This window comes from Pelophylax lessonae, assembly GCF_965119305.1.
Source record: "Pelophylax lessonae genome assembly, chromosome: 6".
Lineage (NCBI taxonomy): Eukaryota > Metazoa > Chordata > Amphibia > Anura > Ranidae > Pelophylax > Pelophylax lessonae.
Genome location: NC_138773.1, coordinates 80,634,845 through 80,647,856, shown reverse-complemented (window position 1 = coordinate 80,647,856; position 13,012 = coordinate 80,634,845).

Below are 13,012 nucleotides of genomic sequence, written 5' to 3'. Positions count from 1 at the left end.
CCCGATGCACTCCATCTCTATACCATTTTAATTTCTTTCTGCACACTCTGTGCAAATCAACTTCTGCCCCACTCATCTGCATCACCTTGTTCACAACTCTGTTCACATCACTATTCATTTCACTCAACTTTAGCCCCAGTCTGTTCCCATCACCTTAGGCTTCACTTTATCCACAACACCTTCTTCCTCACTCTATCCACATTTCCTTATGCCAAAACCCCTTCCCACTTTGTCCACATCACATTCTTGTCCACTCTATCCATATTACCTTCTGCCTCACTCTATCCACATAACTTTCCACATTCTGTCCACACCAGTTTTGCCCCACATGATCTATATCACCTTCTGATCCACTTTAGCTACATTACCTTCTTTAAGAAATATAGTATGCAATCATTTTTCCCCTTTTAGGAATAAAGGCTTGCCCCAGTTCCCTTTGAAACATTTTTTAAAGGGAATAGCAGGGACAGAATCAACAAGATGCTACATATTTCTCAACCTTAAATATTATGCAGTGATTTTATGTTGGGTTTAATATTGAATATGTAGCCAGGTGCTTGGCTAAGAATGAGAGTGAGAGAGGGCAAAGGGTTTCATTTTACTGGATTGTACAGGACATAACTTCCTCTTGCCATGAGGGGGCCTAGAGAGTGCACATCGCAGTCCAGTATACACCAACATTGCTGTATTTTAACGGTCTAAGCGGGATTCCGCATACTAAGTTCGGGGTGCCAACAGCCAGAGTAACCTGTCCAGAGAGTGGACTGATCATTGTGTAAGACTGAATAGTGAGCTGCAATAGTCCCAGGCTTGACTGGGACTACTCTCATGTGCAACAACGGTACAACTAGGCCCCAATGCTAGCCGGCTGATGATATAGGACTAAAGAATGCCCCATTTGCAGCTGCTACACAGAGAGTTTTCCTGAATGTTTATGCTAAGAGGTAATTTTCAGGGTACATTGCACTATATCCTAGTTATTCATTTAGAGTACACTTTATACTAGTTATAGTATTATTTTTCACATTGCAGTTAATGCTTATATTCATTGTTTATTGCTGACTTGCTGATTTATGAGTTGATTCCAGTCTAGTGTTACAGAACTCTATTCTAAGTTACTTTGGCTTAGTGATTATACTGTCTAGCTGACTGTTTCTGAACCTACTTTGTCTATGCTTATTTGTGCTTGAATCACCATTTACTCTAACCTGTACCAATACATTCAGTTATTTTACCACTAAACGGTCTTATGTCTATTTCCTGGTGCTAATTCACAGCCAAGTTAAGGATTTCTATACTCATGTTCTTATAAGTGCTTGCAGTGACTTTCATTCAACCAGGTATGTCAGAGGAGCCAAGGATGTTCTTGGAGTTGAGGCGCAGAATAAACGACTCCTTCGGGGGTTAGCGCTATACATACTTCATTAAGTTCAGGCAGGTTATTTACTTTCAAAGTTCTTTTCAAGAATGACTTTTGGTTTTTGAATTCATGGCTATCAAACTTCTGGACGTGTATTTAAGATATTTTCCCAACCATTTGTTTCAGCTGAGCTTGTATGGAAGTATCCTTTAAATTAGTTAATTATTTCCAAGAGACTATAGAAATCAATAATAGAATAATTCACCTTTTAAGATATCTATTTTGTTAGAAGATGACACAACATTTTTCTTTTTCACTTGGCTCCTTAATTAATCATTTAGAAAGTACTATTTGCTGTGCTCTTCAAAATGACCTTCTTAGAGGCTTTTTTTTTCACACTTTATTTTCTTTCAAAGTGAGTTTGTTCAAACTTGAAATGTCAAATTCATGGAGTAGCCCTTGATTTAAGAGTGCTACTTTATATCCTGTACCTTGTCTCCTCCTCCTGCAGTGACCACATCCTTTTCAGTTCAACTTTGGGAAAAGCATTGATAACACTTTTGATATGATGGATTGGATTCTACATTTATTCCTATGGAGAATCCAACAGGGGAACAAGACACTATTCCATAGCCTAAAGCTGAGCCAAAATAGTTATAATTGTGGCAGATGGTGAAGCTGAGAATTGTATCAAGTGTATCATCTTACCAGTGACAAGCTGACACTTGGCAGATTGGTTTTGGAGTAGACATACCCTTTAATGCTCTGTGTATACTGTAAAGACAACAGCAGTTGACTGTGATATAGATTAGCCTGCATTTAATAAGAGCCATCAAAACTATCTGCTTAACCTTGCTGATATGTAAGAAAATCACTTTTACGAAGAGGGTGGCAATATGTGAAAAAAAAGGGCTACCAGTATTTTTTTTTTAAGAGACTTGTTGGAGGCAGGTTCCTATGTCTATTATATTTACAAGAACAAAAAAATAAAGCTTATCTAAACACAAACACAAACATTTAATTTATTGTGGCTTACCAATCCTTGGGTGTGGTGGCTGCATTTTTTTTTTTCAGGCTTTTTTCACCTACTGATTAGAGATGAGCCAAACTGCTGTAGGTTCAGAAGTTCAGTTGCCGAACCTGAACCCCACTGAAACCAATAGGAGATGAATTTGTTAAATCAAAAATGCCCATTTTGTGGGCTAGTAGGCATGGGGGAGGGGGGATGGTGCGCTTCCCCCAGCCCTGACCAGGGTTAAAAATAGGTCCCCCTATTGTGAATGAGTGAATCCCCCTAGGTGAATGAGTAAGGGCTAGGACAAAAGGACACCTGTAGAGCAGCAAATCAACAATAATCTGAATCATCCACTTCTTCCATGCACAAATTAGAGTGGTATATCTCCTAGTAATTGTAGGATTACCATTTCACTCACAGAGCCTTCTAAGGAACTGCTGCTATTTTGAGAGTATCATCACTATTGTTATATGATTATTAGATCCTTATCTGTACATTTGATATACGTTTTTTGATTTATTGATTTATACTGTAGAATGTATTTATATACACTGCCTGGCCAAAAAAAAAAAGTTTCCACCAAAAAAAAAGGTCACATACTCTAAAATTTTGTTGGCTTTAATTACGGCACGCATTTGCTGTGGCATTGGTTCGATAAGCTTCTGCAATGTCACAAGATTTATTTCCATCCAGTATTGCATTCATTTTTCACCAAGATCTTGAATTGATGATGGGAGAGTCGGACAACTGCGCAAAGCCTTCTCCAGGGCATTCCAAAGATTCTCAATGGAGTTAAGTTCTGGACTCTGTGGTGGCCAATCCATATGTGAAAATAATGTCTCATGCTCCCTGAACCACTCTTTCACAATTTGAGCCAGATGAATCCTGGCATTGTCATCTTGCAATATGCCTGTGCCATCAGGGAAGAAAAAATCCATTGATGGAATAAACTGGTCATTCAGTATATTCAGGTAGTCAGCTGACCTCATTCTTTGGGCACATGCAGTAACTATCCAATGGGATAGTTACTGCATGCTTAATTTAGTTAGTTGCTTAGTTAATTCCAGGTGGCGACTTTTTTTTTTTGGCCAGGCAGTGTATGTTTTAAAGAACATTTTGGGAGTATCTTGGGAGTTATTAGGTATACCTTTGTTTTTACCTTGTGTCTGTATGTCTTTATACTTTCTATGTATTAAAATGTATTTGTTATACAGTTAGCTACATAATAGATAATTTTCTTTTTCAGTATTGTTTTCTATGAATATACTGTATATCAGAATTTCCGTGGAAGCCCTATAAAATTTGATATTTTTACCAAAGTTGTACAATGCTATCCCCGCTCCTTTGCCTCCATGGCTAAGGATTCATAGCCATGTAAGCCAATGTGCAAGTAATGGCAATGGTTGCTAGGGATGCAGTGGGTGTCTGAGGAAAACTGTTAAATTTAGAAGTGGTAAAAATACAACTTCTGCTCAACTCCCCCCAAACAGGGGACCAAACGGGCAAAAGTTTGGTCAGTGCCTAGGACCGAACCGTCAGCTTATCCCCTCTTCCCCATAATATAGGGGGATAAGAGGGCAGCACAGGCAGAGTGCACAATTAGGTATCAGATGTCCATCAACTGTAATTTTCACTTTTATATTTGCCAGACCAAAAGAGAGCACATAAAGGAAATTTGTTGTTAGGGTTAAACAACTTATATGACTAGCACAGAGAAGCAATATCCCTTAAATATTTAGGGCACCCCATGGCACTAATCATTGGTCCAAGGGCAGATAGCGTTGCATATTGATACATATTGTATCCGTGACTACAATATGAATATTGTTTGAAAGCGTGTAATATCCCTTAGCAGCAGCCATATAATGACCCCTAGCCAAAGTATTACTTTCCCTACTGACCTAATTACTTCCCCCAACACTTTCAGCATTATAAGAACAGCATAAAAACACCTGTAGCATCAAAACAACCCTTGGCCCCCATTATAACCCCCGTATTATAAAATGCAAAATAATATGGTCAATCAATAATACATCTCATCCTCATAAAACATTAAAACTCTTTATAATAAGCCTGTTGTTACCTGTTGTAAGTTGTTACAAGCAATGAAAGCATTATGCCTGTGGAAAAGAGGAATTTATTTGATGTTATCGTACAAAGAGTATAATCAATAAAAATGAACAATAAAAGATTAAATGAGAGACTTATGACCTTACATGATATTATTGGGACCAAACGCCGAGAAGCAGCTGCTGAAAACAGAGCAATCAGATCACTAACAGTAAAATAAAAAAAGCATATAGAATACGTAGACACCAATGAAAATGGCTGAATTTAGTTGTGTCCAGTAGCTGATTACTGCTGAAGCTCAACTCCAAGCAAATAGCTATATACTGTACAAAGTTGAAATACATATATGAGGGATATTTTACTCATCAAAGAATTTGTATTATTGTCCATCTAATCTTGAAATACACGTAACCCTGGGGACCCTGACTTTTCTTTACTGCAATTAAAGTGGCTCTTTAGTCATTTTTCATCTTTCCATCTATTAAATCCTTTGCCTTTGTTGTTTTAACTTTGGATAGTAAAACATTTTTTTTCTGTCAGTAAATACCCTAAATATAGTCCACTTCCTCTTTCTTGTAGGTAACAAGGCCTAGGCTAATGACATCAAACACAGCTCTCTCTCTCACTCTCCTAAAAGTTTGCCAGCAAGGGAGGGAGGGGGGATGAGTCATAGGAAAGCCAAGGAGAGCTGCAGAGCTGCATAAGGGCAGAGATAACAGGAGATAACTGCAGAGATCCATGAATATTCATCAAGAGAGGAGAATTGTGCAGACAAGCAGTGGTATGTGTGGGAGAGAGAGAGAGAGAGATTGTTTAATTATACATAGACTTCCTTCACACGGTATAGCACTCCTGAAGGGATACCTGTAGCCTGCTTCTCCAACCCAGCTTCTAGGTCACCTCACTCCCAATGACACACTCGAGACTTACTGTATTAAAAGTAAACTCTCTACATATCTATGAGCTTCCGTGCTTTCGAGGATCCTCACTTTTCCACTTACCTGTGACATACAGACTCAAACCATTGGGGCTCTCTGCGGCGATATTGGTCCCGCAAATGGGCCACTGATCGTTAGGTAAGAAAGTTAAGCTAACAAAACCCCTCACTACCAGAGCACACCGTCATCCCTGCCAAGTCACACTATACTCCCGTTGGCAAGTAGCTTTAGCACCCAACACCCATCTGAAGAGACGCCGGGGATGCTGTGCAAACATAGCAGCCGTGGCAGCCTACATTGATGAACCAGGCAAATGCATGCCTGGAGGGATGCTGGGGATGCCGTGCAAACATAGTTAATGGGTGCAGGGTGTGTGTGCTAATGAGGTCAGCTGGTGAACTCCTTCCTGTGTCTTTTTACGCCCCAAATATACATACCAGGAATTCATGAACTTTTTCATGAACATGGAACACACCAGGGCTGAGGTAAGGCCTTGTTCTAAAAATCATAGAAAGCTTTTATTTTTCTGCAACAGGTACAGTAATGGTATGTGGGTACATAGGGAGTTGGAACTTAGAAAAAAAAAAAGGTGTATTTATAGCCCACCACAAGTTGGCAGAGCCATGAACATACAGGAGTTAATCCCTTTCTAACCCCCTGAGCAGCCTGATACACCAAAACTCATTAAAACATATTTTATTAGAAACACAGTGCAATTAACAACTAGAGGTAACGTGCACCCTAACAGCAGGCACCTGCTTACAAACTAACGGCAACTAACTAACAAGGATCTTGCCCCCTACTACTTCCATGCGCAGCACCCCTTGTTCTTATTTTAGGCCTATTGATCATTTCTTATTTTATTGCATAGCTTTTATTTAAACAATGGCAATATGGGGATGAATTGTGTTGCTTTTGGTGCACACTAATTACCACACAGAAATGTGGTTGTATGATGTATACAAAAGGAAGCACCCACAAGCACCTCTCTGCTTTAGGCCTACCTGTGAATGCCAAACTTTTATTTTTACTATCACAAATGGGGGGGTAAGGTGAATGTGAGTTGCTTTTGATGCACACTTGTAGGGGACCTGGACTGGATATCAGTTGGTACCAAGCTGTCCCAGGTCCCACACCGCTTCTTCTCGGATAGTGCCACCACATACCTGTCTTTGGGTGTACCATTGTGAGCACATTTCTTCCAGGCCATAGGCCCACTCACAAAATCCCTGACAAGAGTGTCTGATCTAAGGGCCAGCTGGAATTCACCAGAGCTCCTGACCATGAAGATGGAGATCTCTGCATGCTGACCCAAGATCATGACCTGCATGTTCACCTTACTCATAATAACAAGAGACTTGGAGGCAAGAGTATACAAGGAAGTAGATCTGGAGCAGGAAGATACTGTACAGTGATGGTCCTCAGGATGGAGGTAGTTTCAGGTACAGTAGGGAAGATACAGGTCAGAGGTCAGGTCCAGCAGCAGACTCTGATAGCTAGGAAAATAGCCAGGGTGCAGGACAGGTAGTGCACTCTGATAGTCATGAATAAAGCCAAAGGTCAGTAGAAGGGAATCAATGGAGGAGAAAAGGCAGGTACAGGGCTCGGTAACTAGCTTGCTGCTAGTGATGCTTGGGCAGCAGTTTGAGAGCTGCACTGAGTTTAAAAAGATAAGGCAAGAGAGGGAAGCTTTTCTGATTGGCTGCAGCCTGATAGGAGGGGAAGGGTGCTGCTCTTATTGGCTTTGCCATGATTGAGAGACAGATAACCAAGCTGGACAGACAATATTCATGTAGCTAAGTAAGTTTAATGAGAGGCTGAGATTTTCTAAAACCCATAGCATTCAGTCCTATGGAGGACAAAGGTAAGTACAGATGTGTGTATCCACAGGTACTAGCAAAACCACAGCAGCAAGGAGGCTAGGACAACCCACAAGCTTGTAGAGCCACAAATAAAAGCAGAGCCACAGGTGACAGCTTGGCTCTGTAGCTAATCTGGGACAGCACTGTTTTTGCAGATTGGAGAACAGTTTAGCAACAAGTGAATGCTGTACTTTTAGCACTCTAAAAGATTTAAAAAAATAACCCTAGCAAAAAAAAAAAAAACAATATATTCCAATAAAATAAAAAAGAGTCTTTAACATGACATCAAAAAAAGAAGGACTGTTCCACTTTAATAATAAAGCACCAAAAGGGGTCTTAATAAAAATACCCCCAAAAAAGCCCAACAGCTAGCAAGCAATAAAACTTATATACCTATACAGGTAAGCTGGAGGTCTCCAACTAGGGACAGTTGAGAGTGGATGTAGGACATGTGTTCTGGGGTTCAGGGGTTAGCAATGTTCCTGGGACTCATGTCAGTTTGATTTATATAACTGGGAAAATACTCTGGCAATGGAAAGCTTTAACAGACTGGCTTCATTAAAAACTAGAAAAAAAGAAAAAAATAGATTTTTTTTTACCAGTTTTCTTTTAAATCCATTTTAAGTGAGCACTTATTCCTATATTTATTATTGTAAACCTTAGTTGAAAATACTTTTATGTGAATTTCATCTTTTACTTTCTTATTGTGGCATATTTTGATGGTTTCTTTTTAAAATTATTGTACTTCTTTTGGCCATATGTATGTCAAACAGTGCAATCAGCACACATTAAACCAGTGCCGAGTTATACTCTACAACTAAGCCTATGAGCAGGTGAAATGCGTTAGTCGGTCAGGGCTTGGGAGGAGGCAAAGATGAAGCCTTTCTGATACACTTGGAAACGCTGCGTTTCTTTTTTTTTTTTCTACCACTACTATTCCTTTAAATTGTCTTTTGAAATGTACAAATACAGCCATTTAGAAATTAGATATAAAGTTTGGCACTGCAAAACACTTTTCGAAATATAAAAAGTGCATTTTATCTATAACTTTATAAATCAGACCAAAATACAGGAAAAATGGGGAGGAAAGAGGGACAGAGGGACTTTGTTCCAAATCAGGGACTGCCCCTTAAAATCAGGGACAGTTGGAAGCTATGTTATTCATCTTTAGTCAAAGCTGAACAGTTTATTTTTTTATCTACAGATATGTCTTATCTGCATAGGCAGTTATTTTGGTAAAGGTGAACTAACCCTTTAACCACTTGCTGACCGCCTAACAAACTTTTACTGCGGCAAGTCGACTCCCCTGTGTAAAATAATGTACCTGCATGTCATGCAGTGCAGGGGCTCCAGGGGGCGCACGCGCCGCCCGAGGCACGATCGCACACTGATTGGCTAGAGGGGTAGCCAATCAGCAGGTCCAGTGGACCGGATGACTGCCCGCCACCCACAATCGCTCCCTAGAGAAACAGAACAGCAGTCTGCCTATGTAAACAAGGCGGATAGCCGTTCTGACAGGGAGGAAGACAGAGATCTTGTGTTCCTGCTAAGCAGAAACACCAATATCTGACTTCCCCCAGTCAGAGCACCCCCCCCCCCACAGTTAGAAAGCACTCCCAGGGAACATATTTAATCCTTTGATCGCCCCTGATGTTAACCCCTTCCCTGCCAGTGTCATTAGTACAGTAACAGTGCAATTTTTTTTTAGCACTGATCACTGTAATAATGTCACTGCGCCCCAAAAAACTGTCAAAAGTATCAGTTGGGTGTCTGATTTGTCCGCTGCAATGTCGCACTCCTATTATAAGTCACTGATTGCTGCTACTACTAGTAAAAAATAAAAAAAAATCCACAAAAAACATTCAATCCTTTGTAGAGGCTATAACTTTTGTGCAAACCAATTTTTATATGCTTATTGGGATTTTTTTTACCAAAAATATGTAGCATATTGGCCAAAATTTATGAAGAAATTTGATTGTTTTCATTTTTTTATTGGATATGTTTTATAGCAGAAAGTAAACATTTTTGTTTTGTTTTTTGTTTAGTGCAAACAAGTAAAACTGCAGAGGTGATCAAATAACACCAAAAGAAAGCTCTATTTGTGGGGAAAAAAGGACATCAATTTTGTTTGGGTAAAGTGTCGCACGACCGCGCATTTGTCACAGTGCCATATCGCAAAAAATGGCCTGGTCATTAGGGGGGTAAAACCTTCCGAGGCTGAAGTGGTTTAGTAATGTGAGGCAAATGGAATGAGTCTCTGAAGCTGATCAATCACATATAGGATATGGCCAAATACAGGCCAGGTTCTCAACTAAGAATCTGACCAAAAGTCTTTTTTGGAAGAGATACTGCCAAAAATTTCCATTTATTTTAGCAAATGGGGTAAGAGTAAATTGAATGACTTGCACTGTTTTATTAGTGAATTCCATGTATTAAAAGGTACAATAAGATACATAAGTTAATATTCTAAAAATCCTTCTACCTTCGGCAACCACCACGGAGCAAGAATGACAGAAGTACATCTACTTGTCCTACCTTATCATATATTTATATTCCCTTGTCCTTATCACATCCTTTTCCTCGTAACCATCTGCAGACAAAAGAAAAGGCTGTTGAATCACTAAATGCTAAAATAGAATTGGCTTTTCTTAAAACATTTTGCCTTAATGGGTGCTAATAGTTACTATGGTTACTGTTGAACTGAATGTAAATTGAAGGTTGCTGACTTTTAATTAAGTATTTATAATGCCAACTGTAACCTATAAAAATACATTTATGTCATAATTGTGTAAGCGGTTAGAAAAAAAGGAATGTTTCCCTTTAAAGAGGTTGTATCAGCAAAATATAAAATTTTTATCTTGTAATTTATCTATGAGTAGCAGACTCACACCCGCTAAGAAGTATTGCTAAGAAGTATGCAAGATTCCCACTGGAAAGAGAAAAGAGAAGAGTCAATCAAGAATTTACATATTACTCAGACTTTATCGGCTGGCTGCTCTATCGGCGATAGGAGATGTAGATTCACCTATTGTCCTCAACCTTCTTTTACTCTAGGGGTTTAATGAAGATAAATAACAACGTATCTATGCAATAAACTAGCACTAAGACATTTTGGAAAACATTTTATTTTGTTATTAAAGCCAGTGGGGTATCTAGTGTATTTGACACCTGAGGCAGATCACTTTTCTCCTTCAATATGTTTTTTCTAAGTTTTCAGGTGTAAAGCATACACAAAAAGGGAAAAACAAGGAAGACAACCATAATCAAATATAGTATACAGGGAAGTGTAAGACTCTCATTTGCCCAGAAGAAAAAAAAAAAGGAAGCTATCAGAACATTGCGTATCATACTAAAGAAGGTGAGTACTAACAATGCAGTATAATAAATATTTAATAAATAATAAATAAGCCAATCATAAAAAAAACACAAATATGACAATTCAACAGAGAATGCAGAGGAAAAAAGGCTCCACGTCTGTAACAGTACAAACAAAGAGAAAAAATACTTGAGAGTCAAGAAATAAATGGAAAGAAAAAATAGAAAAAAAGAGGGAAAGAACACAACAAAAGGGTAAAAAAGAGAGGGGAAAAAAAGAAGAAAATAGAAGAATTCAGGGTATTCCATACTTTATAAACTATCATAGTCAGTCCTCTAGGGAGATATGAATATATGAAGCCCAAGGAAACCACATTTCTTCAAATTGTTTGACCTTGTCATTCAGCATACTTGCCAATTTTTCATGCACCATGATCTACAAGACTTTATGTTTGGTATTGGTAAATGATACAGAAGACTTCTTCCAAGCAATTGTACATTTAGCTGCTAAAAAAGGAAGGAAGCTAACCTTTGTTCACTGCGGGAAATATTAGGAATAACCATTGAATAATGCATATTAGGGCTGTTGCGATATACTGTAGGCTTAACAATGTAGCGCAAAAGCAAAGAAAAAATTACATTCCAATATCCCCTAATACTGGGACACCCCCACCATACATGGTACATTGTGCCCTTCATGTCACAACCACAGAAACACCATGTAGAAGCACCACCTTACATCTTAGCTAGGTGGGCCGGGGCAAGGTACCATCACGTGATAACCCTAAGATTAGTTTCAGTAAAAGAAATGTTCCCAATGCTTCAGAATACGGCACAAAAATAGGTGTGTACAATGTTTTAAAAGTTGTATCAGAGGATCTAGTCCGCCATGAAAAATAATTTACCCAGGGAGGCAAGTAACAAACCACAAATTAGCGAGATCCTTCCTCTGTCCTTTGTCAGTGTTACATCATTTTTCAGGAGTGAGGGTGAGCATGCAGCAGGGCAGATAGATAAAAAAAAATAAGCAGAGATGTGACGAAAGTGAAAAAACTCAGAATGTGGCAATTCTAACTTAGAAATACAGTGGGGCAAAGTGAAAGGTCCAGTTGAGATGAAATAGTGCACAATCCCATAAAGTCCCTTATCCAACCACCACTTAAAAGCCCTAGCATCCATGCTTGGAGGCAACTGGGGATTATAAAAAACATGGGCTAAGGGATTAAACTGTGGAATTAAGCTATTTTGCATCCGTAATCTATCCCACAGGGCCAAAGAATGAGATTGAGAATGAGTTGGAACCATAGCATACCCTAGGGACCTGTCACATCACAGAATCTACAGTTAAGGGTGGAATAGCTTGTTGTTCTAGCCATACTCAGTCCAGTTTTTTTGCAATTAAAGTAGACCACCGATAATTGTGTTAATTGTGCTACTTGATAATTTAGCCACAAACGTGGAATGTTCAACTCATCACAGGTCCTGGGGGCGTAGAGGACGTTTTTTGTTAATCTTTGTTCTCTTGGACCCCATATATATTTACTCAAACGCGACAGAAAACAGAGCAGATGCGATCAAAAGGACCTTGAATGATAATACAAACCTGGGAATCCATCGGGCCATGGAGCGGAACCCAGACAAATCTGAGCAATGGCTTTCAAAATTTCTCTCTTGGAAAAGGCGGCTTCCAGTATATCAAGATCGTCAACAGAAAGGGAAGGAATCAGCATATCAGCCAAGAAGAAAGACATCCTATCCAAATTATCGTCTAGATTTAAATGTATAAAATGCATCCAAGACCTTTTGTGGGTTTTGCGACAATGCACCCCCCCCCCGGGCATCTGGTTTTAGGTATAGCATGACTTCTGACTCTAGGCGACAACTTATGTGCTAACATAGTACCAATTTTGTCCCTATGGAAAAAAAATCTGGCCGTATCCCATCGTACACTCTTCTCAGTCTTTGAGGTCAATGCCAATGGAGGAGCGTTTATGGACCTTAATCAAGGATTGGAGATTCTGATCTAAGCACTCTACTTTAGCTAAACGTTCCTTCTTGAGCTGAGAAGAGATGCGTATGAGGTGTCCACGGACTGTAAGCCTTGTGGGCTGCCCATGTTGTGACAGAAGAGACATTAGTACTAAAATGATGCCTAAAATAATCTAGAACAGCTATGCTGACACTAACAGGGTCACTGAGGAGAGATTCATTCAGAGGCCACTGACAAGAACTAGGGATGTAAAATGTCAATGATAGAGTGATCAGAGCCAATGAATGGTCAAACCAAGCAGATTTTCATATAGTGGCTTGCCTGAGCAAAGTAATACCTCCTCAGGCACATCCACGTTGTCTTATCATGCCCTTCAGATTAAACCACAACTTCAAAGTCTTTCCCTACACAACACCTGACACTCTATTTCCCCCTGACAAGGATTACACTTTTTACTACATC